Source organism: Cuculus canorus, chromosome 1 (assembly GCF_017976375.1).
Source record: "Cuculus canorus isolate bCucCan1 chromosome 1, bCucCan1.pri, whole genome shotgun sequence".
NCBI classification, from domain to species: Eukaryota; Metazoa; Chordata; class Aves; order Cuculiformes; family Cuculidae; genus Cuculus; species Cuculus canorus.
Window position 1 is genome coordinate 163,387,140 of NC_071401.1, and position 24,492 is coordinate 163,411,631.

A 24,492-nucleotide genomic window follows, 5' to 3' on the forward strand; every position below is an offset into this window, starting at 1 on the left:
AAACTAAAGTAAGTTCATGATTTTATGGATCAGCAGAAAAAAATCTTATAGGTCTCTCAAAGACCATTCTTTGAAGTTCAAGAAGCATGGTAGAATAGAAACAGCTGCTAGAGAATATATTCATACCTGAGGATGATTTAAGTAGTCACTGGCATGAATCTTTGCTAAAATTAAGAAATCCAAGGAGTACATGTCAGGAAAAATGTCTTTACAGAAGGAGAGACAAGGGAAATGATATGCATGGTTGGCATGAGCACTGGGTAAGAAAATATCATTACTTCTCCAGATAAGGAGAGAGTTACAAGGACCATAGCTGTCTGTCAGATGAGAACCTAATAGCAGCATAAATGAAAGTTCCAACAGTGAAAAGTATAGTGGTGAATTATTCAACAAAGACTTAAACCCTACGGTAGCATAGAGCAAGCTGAGACTGTATAAAATAATACTATAGTCAGGATAACTGGTGTCTTCTGAATATCACTTCCCTGTATGAAATATAGATGTGTACGTTTGCACAGTTACACATAATAGGTGAATATACCACACAGTCTGTTTTATTAACATAATTGCTGTCAGGGTATCTAGTCTAGTAATTGAAAAAGAAATCTAGAAATACTAGTTCTAAGACCTGAAACTACCAAGATGACTTCTTATTTATGCCACTTTTGCTCTGCAGAAAGTCCTGGTACATGTTTGAAGTGTGAAATACTGTATAGGGGCTCATTTCTCCTCTCCTCAGTAGTACTGAGGCCACATCTGGAGTAGTGTCCAGTTCTGGGCTCCCGCAATGCAAGAGAGACGTGAACGTACTGGAAAGAGTCTAGAGAAGGGCCACTGAGATGATTAAGGGACAGGAGCATCTCTCCTGTGAGAGATAGGCTGAGGCTGTTCAACTTGGACAAAAGGTGGCTCAGGCAGATCTCATCATGATGTGAGGGTATAAAAAAGATGGACCTGGACTCTTTTCAGTGACAAGAGTGACAAGTGCCCAGTGACAAGACCAGAGGCAAACTGAAACACAGAAGGTTCCCTCTGAACACCACAAACCACTTTTTTACTGTGAGGGTGGTGGAGCACTGGCACAGGCTCCCCATGGAAGTTGTGGAGTCTCCATCTTTGGAGATACTCAAAAGCCGCCTGGAGATGGTCAATGGCAACTGGTTCTAGGTGGCCGTGCTATGGCATGGGGGTTGGACCAGATGCCCTTCAGATGTCCCTCCCAACCTCAACCAGTCTGTGATTCTTCCAGTTAAGAAGTGGACTGGAAGTGGACTGGAAGTGGACTGGAAGTGGACCCACGCTATGGGTGCATATCCATTTAAGAATTCGTATATTTTCCCCTGCAGAGTATGTTAATAGTACTGCTAATGCCATTTTGACTAGTTTTACACTGTCAAAGAAAGAAAGAGCATTCAAAGAAAGACTTCACAACTGGTCTTCATGAATTATAAAGAGGATGCAGTGTAATTTAATATGTGCAATAGGAGCATTTTGAGGGATATTTTTATGTGATTATGTGAGAGAACAAGTAAGAGGAGAGGTCTGGTATTTTTTAACTTTCTAATCAACGCAAACTAAGAAATTAGAAGATGATAATAAAATCATTGCATTAGAACACATCCATTTGAGACAAAGCATTCTTCATACAGGCAACTGTCTCCCTGATCTGTCATGTAATCTTTAAATAACTAGATTATCGTATATTCAGCAATAGGCTTCTGTAGGGCCTTGGAAACCATGGTAATTTTCCTGACCTGTGAAAGACACACACCTACCTGTTATTAATATGCTTTTGCATGTCTAATCTGTCTTGCATTGTGATGAGATTTCACTCTACTGGGCTGGCGAAGTGTAAAAAATAATGGTATTTTGGAAGAAATACTCTAAGGTTGGTCTGGTAACTCAACTAAATTCTCTCAGCTTCTGAGTAATAGGCTCAGCCTGATCCCAAAGGCTGCATTTCAATCTTTTGATTAGCAGAACTTGAGAGCACTTCTCGGCTGGCAAATTAAGTCACCATGGAGCAAACTTTGCATTCTGACTCATAAATGCTCTTTGCAAATATCATTAACAGGCTTTGGAAAAAATCCTGCCTTTGTTTTTTTGCTCAGTTTTTTTTAACCCCAAGAAGAATTTAACATAGCAGGGCATTTTGTACATGTTAGAATTTGTTTAACATCGATAATTTCTTATGGGACACGACTATCATGCCATGGCTGGTCAGCTTTTTTGAATAAATTTCCGAATTTAGAAAAATGGTGTGCATTATAAAGGTTAGTTTTCAATGTCTTTTTTTCATTTATGATACAGGACAACTGCAAATCTACTGACCTGAGTACTGCAAGGAGACTTGAATGCTGCACAGGAGACCTGTGCCATGAGCAACACTATTTATGGCATATACTAAGTTTAGAAACCTAACACTAGCAAACACAATCAAACTATATAATAAACACAATTAAAGGCGAATGCTCTGGGACTGACAGTTTAGTAGTGTTAAATAAATACATGCAGAATCCTGCTTGTTTCGTTATGTTCTATACAGCCATTAAAGTGATATGGAAATACACAATTCTGTCTAAAAGCACTCTTTGCCATTGCAAATCCAAGGACAACTTTGCAAATTCCAGGAAATAGAGAATGAAGCACTTGTATAGATAAACACCATAATGAATATTTATTTAATGGAGAAAGAGTAAAGTATTACGGTAAATGAACAAAGCTACTCCTGAAAATAAAGCACTAGCTTTCTCCTAGGATTTATGAATTTCATTAATTTCCTGTCAGGATTTTATTTTTGTAGTAGTCTTTTTTACTTATGAGTGGGTGAGTCTTAAGATGAAAAGCTGAAACCATTTAACTGAGAATCTAGAGCTGGAAATTTCAAATGTAAACGATATGAGAGGTTGATAGGGAGCAAGAGTTCACCAGAAGTGCTGATTTGACACACAACCCCTTTAAATTCAGGGGAGTCAAGATTTTTTTATCTGTGATGAGTGGCTTGTTTTCTTTCTAAAGGAAAAACTATGGAAGAAACCCACATGGAGATGGTTAGGCCTTTAGCTCCTTTTGACACTATAGTTATTAATGAAAATTGTCTTTGTTAACCTGTGCGGTCAGGACAATAGGGTTGTGGTTTGTCGTGAGTACAGTGAGTACTGTGGACTGTCATGTGGGTGACTGTAATAGGAAAATGGCAATCCTGATCAGCAGCCAAAGTAAAACAACAACAAAAAAACCCCATACAGGCAAAAGGAATGACACACGCTTCCACTTACAGCAGACTAATCTTCCAGTTTAGAAGGCTGTAATGGCCTTTTTATAATCATAGAATGATAGAATCATTGGTTGGAAAAAACCTCTTAGATCATCAAGTCCAACCATTCCTATCTGCCACTAAACCACGTCCCTGAGCACCTCGTCTACTCGTCTGTTAAACACCTCCAGGGATGGGGACTCAACCACCTCCCTGGGCGGCCTCTGCCAGTGCCCAATGACCCTTGCTGTGAATTTTTTTCCTGATATCCAGCCTGAACCTCCCCTGGCACAGCTTGAGGCCATTCCCCCTTGTCCCGTCCCCTGTCACGTGGGAGAAGAGCCCAGCTCCCTCCTCTCCACAACCTCCTTTCAGGTAGTTGTAGAAAGCAATGAGGTCTCCCCTCAGCCTCCTCTTCTCCAGGCCAAACAACCCCAGTTCCCTCAGCCGCTCCTCGTAAGACTTGTTCTCCAGCCCCCTCACCAGCTTCGTTACTCTTCTCTGGACACACTCCAGAACCTCAACATCCTCCTTGTAGCAAGGGGCCCAGAACTGAACACAGGATTCGAGGTGCAGTCTCACCAGTGCCGAGTACAGGGTCAGAATAACCTCCCTGGACCTGGTGGTCACATCGTTTCTGATACAAGCCAAGATGCCATCGGCCTTCGTGGCCACCTGGGCACACTGCTGGCTCATGTTCAGTTGGCTGTTGACCAACACCTCCAGGTCCTTCTCCTCCAGGCAGCTTTCCAGCCACTTTTCCCCTAGTCTGTAGCACTGCATAGGGTTGTTGTGCCGCAAGTGCAGGACCCGGCATTTGGCCTTGTTAAACCTCATGCCATTGGTCTCAGCCCAGTGGTGCAGACTGTTCAGGCCCCTTTGCAGACCCCCCTACCCTCCAGCAGATTGACACTTCCTCCCAGCTTAGTGTCGTCTGTAAACTTGCTAAGGGTGCAAATAATAGTAATGTTAGATAGAGAAAAGCTAGTAAGAAGACCTTAGACCACCTCAGTCGTATCGGACATACTGGTCTGCTGCCAAACTAAATAAAGTGGAGCAGGAAGGCAGCCTTGTTTTCTGGTCTTCCAGGAGAAAGACAGAGGCATTTCCTATAAAACACTCAGGGATTCTCCTGTCTTCACTTCCCACCTTGCATTCATTCAACTTCTCTTTTTATGGGTTTCTACTTCCAAATCACAGTATTTTTTTTTTTAATTTCAAAATCCTCTTTGTGGAAAAAAACCTAGATAAAATTATTTTGTTTACTTTTTTCTTTTTCCTTGAAATTCAGCATATGTAATCATGTAGTTCCAACCTCTCTGCCATGTCCCATGTCCCTGCCATGGGAAGGGACACTTCCCACTAGATCAGGCTGCCCAATGCTCCATTCAGCTTGGCCTTGAACGTCTCCAGGGATGGGGCATCCACAACCTCCCCGTGCAAGCTCTTCCAGTGCCTCACCACCCTCATAGTGAAGAAATTCTTCCTTATGTCTAGTCTAAATCTGCCCCTCTCCAGTTTGTACCCGTTCCTCTTGGTCCTATACCTACAAGCCTTTATGAATAGCCCCACTCCAGCTTTCCTGTAGGCCTCCTTCAGGTACTGGAAGGTCATTATAAGATCTCCTCACAGCCTTCTCTTCTGTTCTTGGGCAGAACAAGCCCAACTCTCTCAGCCTGTCCTTGTAGGGAAGGTGCTCCAGCCCTCTGATCATCTTTGTAGCCCTCCTCTGCACCTGTTCCAACAGCTCCATATCCTTCTTACGTTGAGGATTCCAGAACTGGACACAGTATTCCAGATGAGGTCTGACAAGAGAGGAATAGAGGGGCACAATCACTTCCCTCGACCTGCTGACCACGTTTCTTTTGATGCAGCCCAGGATACGGTTGGCCTTCTGGGCTGTGAGCGCACATTGCTGGCTCATGTCAAGCTTCTCATTGACCAGCACCCCCAAATCTTTCTCCTCAGGGCTGCTCTCAATCACAACATCCCCCATCGTGTACTGAAAATGGGGATTGCCCCAATCCAGGTGCAGGACCTTACACTTGGCCTTGTGGAACCTGAAAGTGGTTCTCACAGACCCACTTCTCCAGCCTGTCCAGGTCCCTCTGGGTGACATCTCATCCTTCTGGTGTGGCAACTACACCACTCAGCTTGGTGTCATCTGCAAACTTTCTGAGGGTGCACTCAATCTCGCTGTCAGTAACATTGATAAAAATATTAAACAGCACTAGTCCCAGTATGGACCCTTGAGGGACATTACTCGTCGCGGATCTCCATCTGGACTTTGAGCCATTGACCACTACTCTTTGAATGTGATCATGCAACCAGTTTCTTATCCACCATACTGTCCACCCATTAAATCCATATGTCTCCAATTTAGAGAGAAGGCTATTGTGGGGGACTGTGTCAAAGGCTTTGCAGAAGTCTAGATAGATAACATCCATTGGTTTTCCCATGTCCACTGCTGTGGTTGCCCCATCATAGAAAGCCACCAAGATGGTCAGACAGGACTTGCCCCTGGTGAAGCCATGCTGGCTGCCTCTAATCACCTCCCTGTCCTCCACGGGCTTTAGCATAGCTTCTAGGAGGATCTGTTCCATGATCTTCCGAGGCACAGAGGTGAGGCTGACAGGTTGGTAGTTCTCAGGGTCGTCTTTTCTACCCTTTTTAAAAATTGGGACAATGTTGCCCCTCTTCCAGTCACCAGGGACTTCTCCTGACTGCCATGACTTTTCAAATATCATGGAGAGTGTCTTGGCAACCACATCTGCCAATTCCCAGGACTCTGGCATGCGTCTTATCAGGTCCCAGAGACTTATATATGTTCCTCAGGTGGTCAAGGAACTGTGTAAGATGATTATTCTTTTGGAGCTTTTCACTCTGAAATGACATTCAGATATCCTAGAAATTAAATAACTTGATCTATTCACATCATTAAGGGGAGTTATGGTGGGGATGGAAGCACTTAACTGTTGATGTGGAGATGAAAAAGTCTGCCTTTATCATCAGAGATTTGTCTAGACAACTGAATAAGTAAGCATTTGGTGTGAGGTACTGAATTACCTAGCACTTGTCAGCAATGGTGCACCTTTTCCCTTGAATAGGTTAACAAGGAATATTACTTTTTGTTCATCATAAATGTTTTTCCTATCTAGACTGACTTCATAACTGTAGCCTAGATTGGAAACTTTCCGTGAACAATTGAAGAAAGGTAAGCTTTGCTTCCCTGAATAGGCACTGTTTAAACTGTTTCTCTTCCATATGCAGGCTGAGGAACAGGCACAATGGAGCTTGATGAGAATCTTGCCATGAGTATACTCTGCAAGCTGGAAAAAAGGTATGTAATAGAAATTTTAGAAACTAGCATGCCCTTTGCCCAGTAGCCTCCTTGAACATTTCCTTTCATCTTTGCCTCACCTCCACACTTCCATTTTCCTTTCTTGTTTCAATGAGAGAGCAAAAGGTTCTTGATTGAGTTATAAAATCTTGCAGCTTTATGTCTGTGTGGCAGTGCTTGAGTACTTTAAAAAGTATAATGCTAGTTCTCAACTGCTTGAAGTGAAAGTACCAATCTTTAGGGAGAAATGGTTTAATTTTCCTTTAACTTCAAAACAAATGAATGTCATTTAGTCAGTCCCCTTTCAATACTCCTTATATCACTACTACAGTCTCTTGCCTTCTGTGAAAGGACCGAAATTCATTTTTACGTGCATTGTTTGAAATTCTTTCTTTCAGTGGGTGAATGAAAATTCAGTACTTTTTTTTTCTGTTTTTTTCTTGTTTTGCAGAAACTTGCTTTCCTGATAGTCCTCTAGTATGATGCCAGAAATTACCTAAAGGTTATCTTAACACTGCAAAAATATTTAAGAGATTCAGGTATTTGAGCATTAGTAAAATAAACTGATCAAATATAGAAAGAGCAGAATGAAGTACCTCAATTTACTCTGTTTTTGATTGAAAGATACTATCTTGTGCTTGAATGTTATTGTCAGAAACACCCAGTCGGTGTGACTCTGTCACTTTTGCATAAATCACACAGAACAGTGATAACAGCAAATACGTTAAATTCCCACTGCAGCCTACCGTCCATGTTAGGCAGCAGAATCTCTCTGTGGGTCTGTGTTACTGCTCCTGTCTAAATGTTCTTTCATTCACTCTGTGTTTGATACCTATATGCTCAAACAGAGCTAAAGCTGTTCATGGAAAGCCTCCTCAATGAAACATGAATATGTTTTGAGGGAGAAAGTCTATGTTATAATTCTATTCTCTCTTTTTACACATGAGAACATCTGTAAGCAATACTCTTGTTGGTGCTATTACAGGTTGAAAACAACCTGTCTTGCTTGTCCTGCTTTTCTTCCTCATGCTTTTGATTTTAATAACTTGTATTCCTGCATAGGCAATAGTGATACTGAGGTTGCACAAAGTTTTCTGCTTTAAAACCTGATTGCAAATAATGATTTTGCTGTAACTTTCTATTTCTGATTTCTAAGTGAAGAAGAATCTTGTCAGCCTGCATTAAAGCAGCTCAATTATTTTTGAGGCAAGACCACGTACAGAGAAATACTGTCCCAAAATATAAAAATCCTTCTAGTCTTCAACAGGTGCCACCTGGGGAAACCAGTGTACTATCACAGTGGGAATAAGATAACTGTATGAGACTGTTGAAATACTAAAATGAGCTTTTTTGGAGTTCCTTTTTTTTCTGGTTTTTTTTTTTTTTTTTTTTTTTTTTTAACATAACTGGACATTGTCCTCCTGAGTGTTACGGCTGAGAGGTATTTATGTGAAGCAAGGTGAACAGTGAAATACCTGGTCCTAAGGCCAACTATTATTTGATCATGCAGCTCTACAGAACTTGAATAAAGGGTTCCTTGCACTGTTACTGTTGCTTTGCACAGAAAGAGCTCTCAGATCATGTGTAGTCCTTTTATTGCTAAATCTTTCATTGTAATCATGAAGCTAATGGTGATGTATAGATGTGTAGATGGGCAGAATGTAGATGAAGTATCAAAAACCTGGCAAAGCATCCAATGTTTTATCAAAAAAACCTCAACCCAACCAAACTGAAAAAGAAAACCCAAACAACCCACGTACTTTTCAGTACAATGGAATTGTTAGGAAACTTGAAAATAAGGCTAACAAAAATGAAGAGGGTCAGTTTTTGCTGATGAGTGTTTAGGCATCCAAAGTGAACCAGAAGGTATGAACCATTGCATTACTGTTCCAAAAACATTTGTAGAAAATCTTATTTGAACCTGCCAAACATTTATGCTGTGCTATATTCATAAAATGTGGCAAAGTGCATAAATAACTAGAAAATGACAAACCCAAATAGGGCCTCTTGCTGTTTTTCTGATGACCTTAAAACTTTTCAGGCACTCATGTCCGTAAAAAGAACATGGAGAGAGTGCAGCACAGAAGTTATAATTAGGACAAGTAAGTCATCAGCAGAACATAATACACAAGGAATAGATAAAAATGGGAAGAAAAGAAATATAATTTTTTCTGATATCACTGAGTAGAAATGAAGTACAGTATTATGAAGTCAGTTTATTTTAACTTTTATTTAATGATTTGAGAAAACATTCTGAACTAATTCCTATATTACTTTTCTTGTAAGACTTTCTGGATGATGGAGTATACTTCAGAAATAAGCCAAGGCTATTTTTTATTTTGATTTGTTTTCCTCCTTACTGCTGTTAAAAAAAAATCTGCTACATTAAATCAAAATTGCAATACTTTTTTTTTAAAAAAAGAGATGACACCGTTAGTTTTAGAGAAAAAAAGTAAATTTTTAAGGCTTGAGTTTTTTGATAGTTCTGTGACTAAGTAGCATCAGAATCAAAGCAGCAGGCCACTCCGTCCTTGGAAACACTTCGGGAATTTCCAATGAGAAAAACAGTATCTCAAAAATTTTTATTCTTTTTAAATGCAAATAAGTCTAATTAAAGATGTGCAGTTTGTTGACATTTCTTATTTCAAAGGTGGGGTTTATGCTATTTTAAAATGAAATTCTTAAATAATGTCTGGCCTTTCTGATAACTTCCCTCTTTTAATAAGGAAGATAATGATTATACTTGTATTGATTTGGTATACACAACACTACTATAAAGCAAATGACAGTTTTCTAATTAAAATAGGACAGGAAAAGTGCATTTTCTCTATCATTAAAAAAGTTGCAAACTAATTTTGATAAAAGCTTCTATATGACTTGGTTTTTTTTGTTATACAGTTGTATAACATGGACTTTTAAAAGGAGCTACTCCAAATCCTTTCCTTTATCCTGGCTAACCTGAACACCAAGAATCGGAGGGCTTCTGCCAGCAAGGATGTTATGGTGTTTCCTCTCTGTTCACCACACGTGCATACTATTCTTGTACTGAACCAAGTCTGATATACTTAAATGATTTGAAAATAGTCTGAATGGATCATTAGTGGTGTAAAATGATCCTATGCTGCTTCTGTTGTCAAAACAATCATTTGGGTAAATAGGAAAATCAAAATCATAGGTGACCCACCTGTATCTTGGATACATCTACAAGTGGATCAGATACAGCTCCTGTAACTGGCAGTGGCACTATGGGAACTGCTAAAACCTGCTAAATGCTCTGAAATCCCAGGTGAGAATGTGACAGCTGATACTGATTGCCCTGAGACCCTACTGCTCATCTCTGTCCCAGCATTTAGCGGAGCAATGGGATCTATGGTCTTCACTCACTACCGTGCAATTCTGAGTTTTCTGTTCTCAGATCTCCAACATATGAAGTATGCATTTTATGATTAATCAACCATTAATTCTTTTCTTTGTGGTTCAGAAACGTTCACACATTCATTAGAAGTGGTCATACCAAAATTATCGAGGAATCAGTAATTTTTAACAGAAATTACAATGTATTTCTGTGAAATGATTCAGGATGCTCAAGAAAAAAAAAACAATGGGAGATCTAATTTGATGAGAAAGGCACAGTAAAATCTCATTTTCACAATGGCAGAATCCTACAAAACAGTATCCTACAAACTGATTCTGCTTTGGCCATAAAAGCACTTGCATCCTGTGCTTTTGAGCAAGCAGGAATGCATTAACAATTTTGACCATTAGTAATAGTAGAAAGTAAAGCTCTCTTGGCTAGCACATTGCTGGGGAAGTATTGTATGTAAGTACTGCTGGGCAAGTGAGTTACTGGTTTGGAAAGTACTCAGCTTTGAAGTCAGGTCTCAGAGATGAGAGGAAAGATTAGGACCTTGGATTCCTCGTGTTATGAAGAAATGTGAACTTTTTGCAGCTATGGGCTCCACAGAAGACCTGTGTTTACTAACTGCTAGGATTTACCTTACTCTGAATGTCATGTCTAAAAGCAGAAAAGAGATTACATTTTGTATATAAGCAGGCTTTACATTTCTTATATTTGGATTAAGTGAAAACTTGCAGTTACTAGCCAACAGCTTAGCTCAATTTCATAAATATTCTCCCAGCCACATCACTTCATCAGGTCTTTTTTTAGGAATAATAAATGTTTCAAAGATAGCCTATGAAAATGTTGTGTAAAAAAAAAAACAGCAGCAGATGATTTAATATGAGTGAAATAATTGCTGTGATTAACTATAAAGCTATCTTAATATAACATTCGATTTTGCAGTTAAGCATTTCCCTCATAAACAGGAATCAAATTCCACTAGCTTAGATACCAAAAATCATAAATTGCTACCAAAAAAAGTCATTTCTACAATGAATTTTTTGAAGTTTGTCTTTCTATTTGAAAGTGTCTTTCAGGAAAAAAAGAAGATCTATTTCTGATTGTGTGAATTTTCATTGTGGTTGGACAAATTTTTTGTGGTACATGGTGAAGGATGACTAAATTTCTTCTCCTTTCTTTACTCCTAGGAAGAGGAGCCAGGTGTGTTGCCTCTGATTGCTTCTTGTTCAAGTCTACACAAGATTCACCAAGTTTCTGGTCTGTATCAGTCCAACTTAATATATTCAATTATCTATTCTCTTAATTACTGACTTCTTGAGCTTTAGCTACTTGATTTGTCAGAAAAAGTTCTATCTCTCAGTTCTTTGCTGCTTTCTTTTGTTCTTCCATGAGAACCAGGAGGAGTCAACATATCTCATTTTTGCATCATTATCAACACTAGGGCAGCTATCAAATGCTCTCTTACTGAAAAGAATCATAGAATAGTTTGGGTTAGAAAGGACCTTAAAGATCATCTAGTTCCAAACTCCTGCCACGGGCAGGGACACATCCCACTAGATCAGGCTGCCCCATGCCCCATCCAGCCTGGCCTTGAATACCTCCAGGGATGGAGCATCCACAACTTCCTGGGACAATCTGTGCCGGTGACTCACCACTCTCATTGTGAAGAAATTCTTCCTTATATCTAGTCTAAATCTGCCCCTCTCCAGTTTATAGCCATTGCCCCTAGTCCTATCACTACAAGCCTTTGTAAATAGTCCCCAACTTTCTTGTAGCCCCTTCAGGTACTGGGAGGTCGCTATAAGATCTCCTCGGAGCCTTCTCTTTTCCAGGCTGAACAACCCCAACTCTCTCAGCCTGTCCTCGTATGGGAGTTGCTCCAGCTCTCGGATCATCATCAAAAGAGTGCTGGTTGATATAAAGCCGGGTTGGTATTAGTAAGCAAGACAAAAGTGGATAAGCAATTCAAATCACAGAATGAAACTGCCTTTTAAAGTTTCCTTTTGAAGAACTTCACTGAAATAAGATTTTTATTTACTAGTGTTGTGTCACATTAAACAAATGACAGAAAATGCACGCTTAATGGTTGTTTTTTCTTTTGTTTGTCAGTCGGAAGAAAATTTCTTAAGCAACCAGAAAACAATTCAGTACATTCAAGTCCTTAAATTATTTTGGCAGTGTGTTTTTTTATGCTGCACACTTGAGCAGTGACTGCGGACCAGCTGGTCAGTAGTGCATTTAGCCATGGGTCACAGCCTTGGGCAGCATTTCTGTTCTGCTAGAGAGAGGAGGTAGGCTGGTGCCACAAAAACTTTAAAGCCCTTATTTTAACATTTTGTGCAAAGCCACATTTTGTGCTAAGACAGGTTGTCCCGGAAACTATTGTAATAATGCATTACTGTTTGGGTCATTTACATGTATAGCCCTGTACACATTTTATGGCTGGTTGCCCCTATAATTAAAACACTTGTAATTATAGGTTATGTTTATAATTTACCATGTGACTTACAAATATCCATTTAATATCTGTTAAAACTTCCTGATTCCCAGATAAGAAATAGAAAAGAATTTTGGAGTGAGGCTTCATGTATTAGCTTTCCTGGGCTGTGTTCTTGTGACACTCACAATATTCTGACTGTTTCCTGCTTACTCTTATTTAATACAACTGGTTCTGAGGAGAGCAAAGTATATGCTATCTAGGAGAGCAATGTATATGCTATCCAGCTTGTGACTGAATCTTCTTGATTTAGAGTTTTGTTGTTTACTTTAAATGTAGGCAGAAACAAAACCCAGCTAATATGACAACTGAGAAGTTGTCATTACAGTTATCCTCAAGTCTGGTTACATTGTTGTGAGCAGTGTGGAAGGACGGGGAAAATCCTGTAACAGATAGCACTGTTGATATGAAACAAGCATGAAGATAGAAAGCAAAGCAGCCAGAAGTTTCTTAACTTTTAGCATGAACTTATTCAAATATTCTTGATGCCAGTGGCTCATGCTAACTAGGGGAACTGGAAAGAAATTCCAGATGTTGAAACTTGGAAACAGAAGGCACAGTGATGCCCATGCTGCGGCACAGAAGTAAAGGTTAATAACTCAGATATTACCAATTGATCTGAAAACACTTCCAAGAGAGATAACTGTCAAGACTGCGTTTTATAGAGTAAGAGGCTAAAGCACAGAGTTTCAATTACTTTCTAGCAGCTTAGTGGTAAACATCAGTCTCTTAAGTCCTATTAGTTGTCTGTTCGTTACACTACTGATATTGCCATGTCTCTTCTGGACTTCTCCAAAGGCTTACTGCAGTGTAGGAATCCACAAAAAAGTTATTAGCTATAAGCCTGGTAAAAAAACATGTTTTCAAGGGTGCAACTCACACAGTTCTTTTCATAGCCGCTTCCAACAATGGTAAGGGGCCCTGGGACTAAAAATCTTTTTGCATTCCCTCCACACAACACCGGAACTCTTTCCAAAGTCATTTATATGAGTTTGGATGGAGGGGTAGTATTACTAATTCAGAAGTATGGTAGATGCATGACATTCATCTGTGGATGGTTATTAGCTTTTGAGCAATTTCATGAGACTAATCCCGCTTGTGAAGTCTGTGGGCCCTGGATTCATTTTCTGTGGCCCTATCAACCATCCTGCAATGGCAACGGATGGAAGTAGCACCCCCACTGTCAACTTTCATTCATAACTAGAAAACTGACATTCTGCTCTGAAAGTCTTTCCATAGAGATCTTAACTATTTTGTGTGTGGGTGTGTATCTTGAACGATCACTGTAAAAATGCTTAGGACTCAGGATGTAAATTACTCAAAAGTCTGACAAGGTCTCCACAAATAGGGTAGTGGATACGACCATGTTGTGGTTTTCCGTTGCTAAGCTTTGACTATGGCATCTGTGTGATACCTTTGTCCATAAAGCAACACGAGCTTTTCCATGTCTTTAAAATGAGGGATCTTTAATTATGCTACACATATGTCATTACTTAAAGTGATTTACCTTATGTTCAATAATGTGAATTATTTTTATTGGATCAATATAGTGATGATGTAGAATAAAGGCCTTTCTCTGCAGCCTCTAGATGTGCAAATGCACAAACTCGTATTATTGATCAGAAAAGATGTGGTGGAAGTAGCACGCTAGGTCCTGTATCAGACTCAAGTGATAGCCAAACCTTCCATTTGTTCTTCCAGCTTTTCATGGCATTGTTTATTCCAATGTGCAATGCCCGCCTCTTCCATGCAAGGGAGGAAGAAACTGCTTTACCGAAGGATTAGGGAATGAGACAAAGAGCCTTTGGAAATTAGAAGAACGAGGCAATGACATCAACAGATGATGGATGAGAATATTGTATAGGTGATTTCATCCTGTTCATTTTTGTTCACTTGCAAAATTGTGGGTCAAAAGGAAGCAGGAGAAACTGAACTGAACTTGAGCCGAAGATACAGCATGCACTGTAAAGCTTTTTGTCTAGCAGTCAGTGGAGATAAACTTTACATTTCAAAGACAGCAGGATGAGAGACCAGATTAATAGAAGAGGAAGTGAAAAGAAAATTTTTTTAGCCATCAGGATCAGAAGAGTTTGCTGTGATAGCATATTTAACATACTTTAGAAGCCAATTTCAAGATACTTTGTGGCACTACTGACATCAGAGAAAACTTCTGAAATCCTAGAGGAGAGCATAAATAGAAAAAAACTTCAAGAAAACTTCAAAATCCTTGTAGGTGAGTGAGAAAAAAAATTATATATAAAATATAAACTATTAGTGCAAATATGTAGATTTTAGTTTTGTGGCAAACTGGACATTCTGATTTTACATTTTTTAGGCCAAAAAAAGTTACCCAGTTCTGTGAAAACACAATTAGATAAAATGTTGTGAAGAGTAATTGTACATTTAGCACTAGAAGAAACAAAAGAATGTATTTCCCAAAAGAAAGTGAAATCTGTGTTTTCCTGAATAAAAACAATTGGAGCAAACACATTATGGAATTGTGCATCTAGATGAAACACGAATATGGCAATATCGTATTTCATTATGTCAGTTGTCCATTATCAATAGGAGTCATCATGAAAAAGCAGTTGAATTTTCTGAAAGTCAAAATGTGTAATAGAAGAGCCTGCTAATACATGGAGCGCTCACATGCAGAAGATTCAGGACAGGAGCAACCATCTCAGTTTCAGAGTATGCTTTGTTGAAATGCTTAGCTACAGTGTGATTAATTTAGAAAACCTGTACAATTAGGAATAAAGGTATCCTATTAAAAATGAGGTACAGCATGAGAGGACTGTCTGTTGTCATGGGCCTGGATGATTTGTTTTAGCTAGAGGCTTACACTGATACTCAGGCACTCGTTTCATGTTTTTCCATTTTTACAGTGCTATCCCCTTGAAACTCATTAAACCTTATTCTGCAGTAGTCTAGCCACTCAGGCATGAATAATCTAAGGGGTAAAAAGAATATTGTTACAAATACACAAGTGTCCATTAAAAGAAGTAGTAAATTTGAAGATTATTAAAAAGAAACGACAAAGCACAAATACTCTTTCAAGCACATAGAGCTATAAAATAACCGGTATGTTTTTTCTTGTAAAGGATTCATTAGAACATAATTCTTAGAATTGAGTGAAATAAATAACTCGGCCTGTTTAATGAGCTACCATTAATCATCTCTAGATCACAAGTTCAAAAACAAAAAAGAGGATTTATTCATTATTGCTTTGTGCCTTATTTAATCATGAGACTCATACAAAACAGGTGTAAAAATGCTGTGCTGTGTGTAAATGAGGATGCATTCTAACATGATTGTGCTGTACATGGTTTTACAGGGCTGTTGAAACTTTCAGTTTCAGGAGCCAAGTTCTTTTCAGTGGTGCCCAGTGACAGGACAAGAGGCAATGGACACAAGCTGAAACATAGCAAGTTCCCTCCAAACATCAGGAAATACTTTTTTAAAGTGAAGTTGTATTTTGCTCTGCACTGCATTGATGACCATTTGCAATACTTCAAAAGTCAGAGTTCCAGAAGTGAAATTGACTCATGGAAATCAAAAAAAGAGGAAAACAGTTTGGATTTGACCATGAAATGCTCTAAAGAATACTGTATATACTAGTTCAATGAAAGTAAGATGATCTTTAAACTCTCACAGGGCAAGAAAATAATTCCCAAACAGAACTCTGTCAGAAGAGAAGACTGAAAAGCTTAGGGTAGCCAGAAAAAAATGGAAGATTGAGAAAGATTCTGCATAACTGAATGGGTAAAATTGGATCGTGAAAACTTCCGCCATAGGAAGCTTTCTGTCTGCAGCTTCAAAGGTGTAAAAATATAGAGAGTGGAATTGGCATGTATCTGTTTTGTTGCTAAGTTGGTGACAGAATGAAATTTCAAGTTATGATAGCTTGTTATATTGAAGCAATACTAGAGTCTCCTTTTCATTTTTTATTGTTATGTGACACTACCTAATCCTTTTGATATCGTAGTACAGAAAGAACCCAAAATTTGATGGCCAGTGCCTTTGCAGACATGTTATAATGGAGTAATTCTTCATTTAGCTAAGGTGCAAGCAAGTTATAAAGAAAATTAATGCTTGTGATTTTGCCACTCATTTGTATTCTATATATTACATCTTTTTTACCTCATTAAAAAATGCTTTTGCAAAATGTTCATAGATCTAGGTAACCTTGCAAAAACTCTGAAAGCCTTGAAAATGTATGCAAAAAATATTCAGCATACGAAGAAGAAGGTTTTTTTCTTTCCCCAAGTATCATCATTGAAATTACAATGGAATTATTATGAGCCTTTCTACTGAGAAGTAAGGCTGAGGATAATTATTGTTTTTTGACTGTTTAGTCTAGGCAGGCCTGTTGCTTGAATTGGTACCACAGGTATTGAGACAAAAATCAGAAGGGATTGATCCTTACCTTAAGACATTCTTGATCTGACAGCTGGAAATAAATAGATCTATTGGTTGATATTAAGGTTATGATTTTGTTCTTATGATTGGAGCCGCCAGGAAAATAAGACAGTTACTGGCACAAATTATCAGACAAACCTTATGAAGAAGTATTTGCTTCTTTGACTAATTTATTTTAAATTAATTTAGTTCTTTAAATTCATCAATATATTTTACTGTCCTTTGTGTTCAGTCAGGCTGTTTCATTACTAAGATGTAAAGAAACATGTATGATTGGAATGTTTTCCCATACACGAGGATTCTTTGATCTGAAGATTTTTAAGACTGGTAAAACCCCGTATCTAACTAGGTAGTGATGGTAGTGAAAACTGTAGCTTAGTTCTCCTGAAAAGTTAATCTTTATTTGTGCATGCTGTCAGCTTTGGAAGAAGAGATGATTTGGTATTCATCATTTTTCCTGGTGTTCAAAACACCTGATTGCCAAAACCAGAAAATAAAGGCTGATCAATTTAGATTCAGAAAATAACCACAATAGTTTCATGTTCTTTGTAACAAGTTCTTTCTTACAATTTATAAAGTAGCTCAGGTTGGTCAGAGATTGTGTAGCTCACAGGGTCTAGATTGTATAGGTGGTAATACTGAACCTTGTGGTATTTGGCCATGGTGCAGTTACTGAGCAGAAATAGCAAGATTTTCTATTTTATTCATAACATTTTATCTATTGTCGTGTGTATGACAGTGTCAGAATCAGAGGAGATAGGTTTTCAGCTTTTGTTTTCCACATTTACCCAGACTTAACTAAAAGGAAAGAAGACATTTAGTTGCAAACCATAAATGCTGTAAAAAGCGAGCAAATACTCTTATTTGGAAAAAAGAATCTTGCGAGTTCATTTATGGTGAATTATGTTATCTGTCAAGGAAACAGGTCAGCTTTTTGGGAACTGAATTTTACAGTAGATGCCATCTGGCTTTCCCAGTTGTTACAAGGAAGGATGCTGTTTTTTTGTTTCGTATAAAATACCACAGTGTTCTATAGAGGAAGAGCCATCCTTCAGGGGTTTCTTTTTACGAGATAAGAGACTTTTTAAATTATCAAAGAATTAACTGCCTATAAAAATGATATTCAGCTGTTAATGAGTCCATGTAAAATTTTTATATGAGATGAAAAACTAATCTATTTAAAAAGTAAGGGCTCAGCTTTTACTCAAAGATTTTTTTTTTATATTCACTGTGAGACGTAAAGCCTGAGTATTGGTTTGCTGGCCTAATATTCTCAGAGGCCAAGAAGTCAAACTTTGAACTCTGGTTTCTAGACACCATTGTACATGGAGATGACAATTGAAATGGTTTTTCTGGGGGTCTGACAGCCAATAAAGCAATCTGTTTGGGTATAGCCCATGAGATCTGACTGTAAAATTCTGTCAAATTCCCAAGCTCACTTTGGATGCTTAAGCTGCACCCTGTAATACACATCTAAACATTTCATACAAACGCTCATTAATTCAGTCTCCTCAAAGGCTGTGATAACAACTACATGGCTTAAGTAGAGCCCGCTAGAGATCTAGACCTTCAAAATGAATGGGAAATTTGACTTCTGCTATTAAATTACACAGTAAAATATCACTTGTGTAAACCAAAATACATAAACTGGATAACTGAGCAAGAACCAACTGAATGTCCTCTTTACGTATAAGTAACCCAGGTATTCCAGTGAGCAGAAATACTGAGTATAACACCCCTAAAGCTGTTACTGAAAGATAAGTCTGAAGATTCAATATTGTGCACTATCTAAAACATATGCCTAACAGTAATTCATTGCTTTCCCTTCACAGGAGCTAGTACATATCTGAAAATGTAGTGTGCATGTTGAAATTCCTTTCTTTGACCATGAAAAAGCAGAAGTTTATAGATACCTTCAGTAAAATTCAGGGTGCTTGGAGAGGGAAAACTAGGACATCAGTGATAAGGCAAATGACCAGGTTTCAATTTGGAATGTCTGTCTCATTGAATTCTACTTCCATGATACTGATTTGACAGAGAATTTGGCTTTTTTTTGCCTTTTTACAGTTCCAGAGAGCTTACTTAAATAGGTTATCTGATGGCAAAAGAGTCTTCACTGCCTTTTACCTTGCATTGCTCCTTGATGTGTGAAAAGTAGGATAAGTGTCCATGGATCTGCTATACTCATTTTACACTAGTATAAATAGCTATAGAGACTGCAAATTAATGAAAAGCAGTATCCTGAAGGTCGGCATGAAGCCTCTGCTCTGTATAATCAATGCCTTTTGGCCTCTAGATTTAGTGAGTCTAAAATTTTACCTTGCAATCTAAAATCCCCATAGTTGTGAAATTTGATTCTGGAATCATATTTCCTAGGGTGCCAATGTAAATGTCTGGCAGTCTAGTTCAGCATCATAAGAGAGTAAGGCAATGAAAAAAAACGTGGACTTGAATGTACAACTGAATGTATTTGGACATATGATTTTGCTGCTAGCTTACCAGCAAGAATTTTTCTGCTGCTTATAATAATTCCTGGGCCTGAATTAATGCCTGTTTTTCTTATTTAGATTCTTCCAGAATCCTGTGACATGGTAATTTGCAAGATGAGCTATAGAAAAACTATATCCAGAGATTATTACTTATGTTATTTGGGGCAAGCTGAGCGACAGCTACAATTTCTTCCCTAAGCTGCTGTGAAATTTCATCCATTCTTCACCAGTCTTAGCTGCTCGAAACTGGGATCATTCAAGAAATTCACAGAATTATTTGTTGTATGGCTCTGGATGAACTTGTATTCTTAAAAACACAGTACATATTAATAAATGACAGCTGTAATGAAATATGTTATTGACTTGGCACTTTGTCAATTTAGGTGTAAATTTCTGGTTTGATTGGAAGATAATTCTGCAGCTGGACTAATCCAGTGCACTGCCGCAGTGTTCGAAAGGTTTTCTTGTCATGCAGTGAACATAGTAGAATAAGGATGATGAAATATGTCACAAGAATAAAATCCAGCGAGTGTTGAGAATGGGATTGCAAGAATGAAACTTTGGAAGATAACCAGAAAAGGAGCAGACTAAGCAAATGTCAGTTATGCAAAAAGCGGCTCTTCAGTATATGCTAATATGTTGAGCCATAATTTGCTATGGGCCAGGTTCCTAGGCAAGTTTGCTGCCCTTGCAATATGATTTGTTAGATTCTTCCAGAGGGATATAACAGGTAGCAAGATAAATACTAAATCTATGCCAATTAACTCTGCTCCTAGGAGCATCCTAGGCATCTTCAGCTCAACCAATAATGCAAGTTCTGCACTCCTCATGCACCTAGATCTCTCGTGCAAAATGCCAAGCTTTGACCGTGAAAACAGCTCAGTACAAGATTTTAGTCATTGTTTTGAAAATCTCAAGCATATGTCTTCCCCCCCCACTTTAGCTACATATAAGCCATATCCCCCACAGCCTCCACAATCCTTCCAAAACAGGAGACAGAATCTCTGTACCTTACATCCAGGGAAGTCCAGATATTCTAGGAAAAATCAGTTTTCCTGTTTTATCTTAGGCAAGGAAGGCTGAAAATAGGACTTAGAGCCATTGCAATTCTTAAGCATAGAATTCCCACAGTACTGGCTTACTTCTGCTTATTTCTTGGGCTGTATTCTACATTTGAGAAAGTTTTGCTGATAAGAAATATTGACATAATAGGAAAATGTAAATTATTTTTATGCCATTAGTGACATTAGAGCTTAGATTGAGGGCTTTTTTGGTAGTTCTGTGAGAAAGACAACTTTCTGGGTTAAGTAAAAGTTGCAAAATCCATGGTGATTTTTGTTATTAAGTTCGAAAGGAACATCAACAAGAATTCCAGTGCATGAAGTCCTTTTGTCCCCTTCAAACAATATATATTGAATGTTGACTGTTTTGTTATAACAGTGCTTGTGTCTGTGATGGTTCTGATGCAGTGATCTGGAAAACGGTGGTAGAGGTACATAAAAGAAATGGGAATAGCTTTGGATAAACCAGCAGATTTTACTATTGTAGAGACAAATACTTGATAATTTGCAATTTCAGGAAGCTGGGTAGCTCAGGGACATCAACTACCTAAAAATCAAAGTTCAATGATAGTCTTTATAAAATTACATCCTCAAGTTTGTACGTTAAATCTGCACAGCAGAAATGCAAAGCAGAAGATAAAATTCTACTTATCATTCTCCATGGAATTTACCATGGTCTCTTTTTCTCAAGCATGCCTAAATACTGAAAAGCATTTTGATTTTCCATGAAACTATTTCACTGTGATATGCTTGATTTGTTTGGTGGTGTTTTACTTTTTTTAGTGTTTTTTTTTTTTTTTTAAAATAAGAAATCTCAGTTATCTGTTTGGTTTTGTTTCTCACATTTTCAAACTACTTTTAGAACTTAAAATGTAAAAATTTATTGCCCAGCAGAATTTTATGAAAGCTGTCTGACTATTTGACTCAGATATAGCAGTGTCTCATGTGAGTAAGATTACTTATATGAATCAAGCTAAGCATATGCCCGAGAAGCTTTCTGAAACAGAACTTATATCTGGAAAAATATGGATAAAATGCAGATTGTCCTGAAATTTAAGACCTCTTTGGGGAAGAATCAAATCATAAAATCAGTGAGAATTGATACTAAAATAGCATTTTCATCCCAGAGGATCTCTAACTCACTCTCACCTGGACTGAGTCAGATTTTCACTTCAGCACTTTCCAGAAGTCTGTAAAAAGTGGCTTCTGCCTGCAGATACAGATATTTTAGCAATTTTTTTTAAGTTTTCATCATTTGTCTTCCAGCACACTACACACACTCGTTTCCAGAAGACAAAAATAAACAGAAGGTCAGGAGTTCCCAGCTCTTCAGTGGACAGAAGTGTGATCCACTATGGATGGACACATTGATTTCAGCACTGCATGACTACTCTGATTGCTGCAAAAAATAAAAACACTTCTGACATGAAAGCATCTTTAGGCTGGAAGGCAGCAGTCAAACAAAGAAGAGTGAAGAGTATAGATATTTCTGTGGGGTTTTTTTTTGTTAATTTTGGTTTTGTTTGCTTGTACTGTTTTGTTTTGTTTTCTCCTATGACCAGATCACACTACGGCAGAACAAACCACGACACCTTTTGTATTTACTAAAAACAGTCAAACTATCTACTTGAAAAGTTCTATCCAAATACATATTTTTTCAAGTATTAATGTATTTCTTTATTAATTCTCTACAAGAATTTTAGTGGATTCCAAGTAAAACTGTGGTATGTGTAATATTCTAACACTGGGTAGGAAACTGGAAGAATAATTTTATCTACTTATGTTTCTTAGAAGGTACTGGTTTACACTGCTACTTTTATCACCTATCAGGAAAATGGAAAAGTTTATTTTGACTTGAGCTTAACTATGCAGACTACTGCATATTGTAGAAAACTGTGACTGCTTCTCTATTTTTTAGACATCAGTGGTATGCAGGACTGTGAAACTCGTGTAAGACTGGCAGTTTATTAGGATAGGTGCAGTCTAAGAGTTGGGCAAAAGGTAGTATAGAACAACAGCAACGTGATTTAACATATGAACTGTTTTTTTAACTACAGTTTTACTTTGTGCTCTAAATAAAATTTGGATTACTAAGGTCTGGAAGTCTTGTGCATTAGGACAATAAGAGCATTTTGTATACAGGAGATGATGTTTATAATATTTTTCTGCTAATCTTTTTTCAACATACATGTATCTCCAAACATGCATGCCTGGACTAAAGGACACATTTGCAGAAAAGATGCTTTTTTAAACAAAAGAAGAGATTCAGATAAATTATTTTGCAGTTGTAGAAATGCTCAGGACATGTTTCACAGTTTGTTTTTTTGCTAGATCTATGCCTAGAAGCATACTTCTTTTTTTCAATGATGTTTACAGCAACAAGGTAAATTGCTACACATCACTTGACATTATTTGAAAATTCTTTGTTGAATGTGAATTTCAGGATCATAAAGTTTTGCAAAAAAGAAAAAAATCCTTAGATGGAAAATGCATCAGTTCAGAAATCTCCTGTAACAACATTTGTAAGTGAACCTTAAATTACCAGCATGCAATTGGGAGAACTAGCAATCCCCTCTTTACCCTTTTAGCTATCACTACGGGCTGCGAGTAGTTTAATTAATGAAGTACGTTCCACAGTTACTCATTACAAACATTCCTTCAGGAAACAGATACTAGGATATAAGCTAAACCAGGAATTTAATGCATTTCATGTTCTGATTAAGTTAATGTGTATCCTCTGCATCTCGGGTGTATAATTTCTAGTAGGATTTATACTGAAAATTAATACCAGAGTGTTTACTGTTGCAATGATGATTCCTTTGCCAGATGGTTATACCTTCATATTAAAAACATACTATGGTCAGAGTGGGAAAATGGTTAGCATCACACAAGAAATATTAGGCACTACCAGACATGACCTATTAAGTATTTATATACCAGGATATTTCTTTCAGTGTTAGTGCCTACAACTAACTTGTTGCAGAACACACATACTTAAATATTTTAGCTAGCGTGGCCTCGACAGTTTAATCCCCAATAGAGAAAAGGGAGGTGGTGTTCCAGCTCAGAAATAGGTTGCTATCACTAGAGGTTGGCTGCATCCAGTTGCTGGAGGGGAATGGGTTTCACAAATTGGGCTGAGGCAATTGATGCTTCTCATTAAGTCCACCAGTCACACACCTCAATTAGATAGCTGTTGCACTGGATTCACAGTGGGGTTGTGAACACCCTCCAGTCTAAGGCTGCATATGCTGATTTCTGAGCAGGCACCAAAACATATTCATTATGTTTGCATAAGAATTTTCAGTCAGAATGTTTCTTTTAAGTCAAAATTAGCCTAGCCATCATAAAGGCAGGAAATAACAGATGCAATTCTGGGAATATTTTTAAAATGGTAAGATCAACTCCGTGTGACCTGACTGGGAAGTTGTGTTCTTCAGGCACATTTGTACAACGCATGCAATACTACCAGGCAACCAGCAATGGCATCTGAGTTCTGATCCGTCACGGTATCACAGTGTTTACAGTCTCTGCAAGGTTCTCTCTTTACTTAAACATATCTAATTCTTAAATTTTGACTAGTGGACTCTATTATCCTTTTACAGTGGAGAAAGTATGTGAGAAAGCAATATGCTCAAATGTAACAAAATCATAGGGAAGTTTCCATAAGGTGTCCACTTAGTCCTTCAGGTGTTTTAGGTTTTGGGGGTATTTAACTTATTTTTAGAAATAAGTCTCTGATTTTTAACTTGGCCATTTTGGAAATTACATTATGCTTCTTAAGGCTATGTGCTATTGTGGCACTGACAGGGAGGAGGGAGAGAGGTGAACTGCAGCACAGTGCAGGACAGGTAGTTCACAGAGCTAAGGGCTTCTGCAAGCCATAGGAAACTCTGCGAGCTAATTACATTTGCCTCAGAAGCAGCAACCAGTTTTTGTGCTGAGAGACTATTAGTGATTTTGAAGGTGACCTAAAAGTTCTGATGAACTTGAACTCTATAAGCCAAATCCTCCACCTCTCTTTTTTTTCAGTCAGGCTAAGAAGCTGATTTCGCTGGAACAGGCTGCC

The 24,492-nt window shown here is 38.0% G+C and overlaps 1 protein-coding gene across 3 annotated transcripts in view; it reads left to right on the forward strand.

Annotated features, from left to right (window-relative positions):
- ACSS3 (acyl-CoA synthetase short chain family member 3) overlaps nucleotides 1-24,492 on the forward strand; it is a 136,532-nt gene that overhangs the window by 20,815 nt on the left and 91,225 nt on the right. For all 3 annotated transcript variants that reach the window (XM_054080114.1, XM_054080125.1, XM_054080105.1), the window contains exons 2-3: nucleotides 6,527-6,596; nucleotides 11,145-11,214. The gene's annotated coding sequence lies outside the window, so the exon portion shown is untranslated. The remainder of the gene's footprint in view (nucleotides 1-6,526; nucleotides 6,597-11,144; nucleotides 11,215-24,492) is intronic.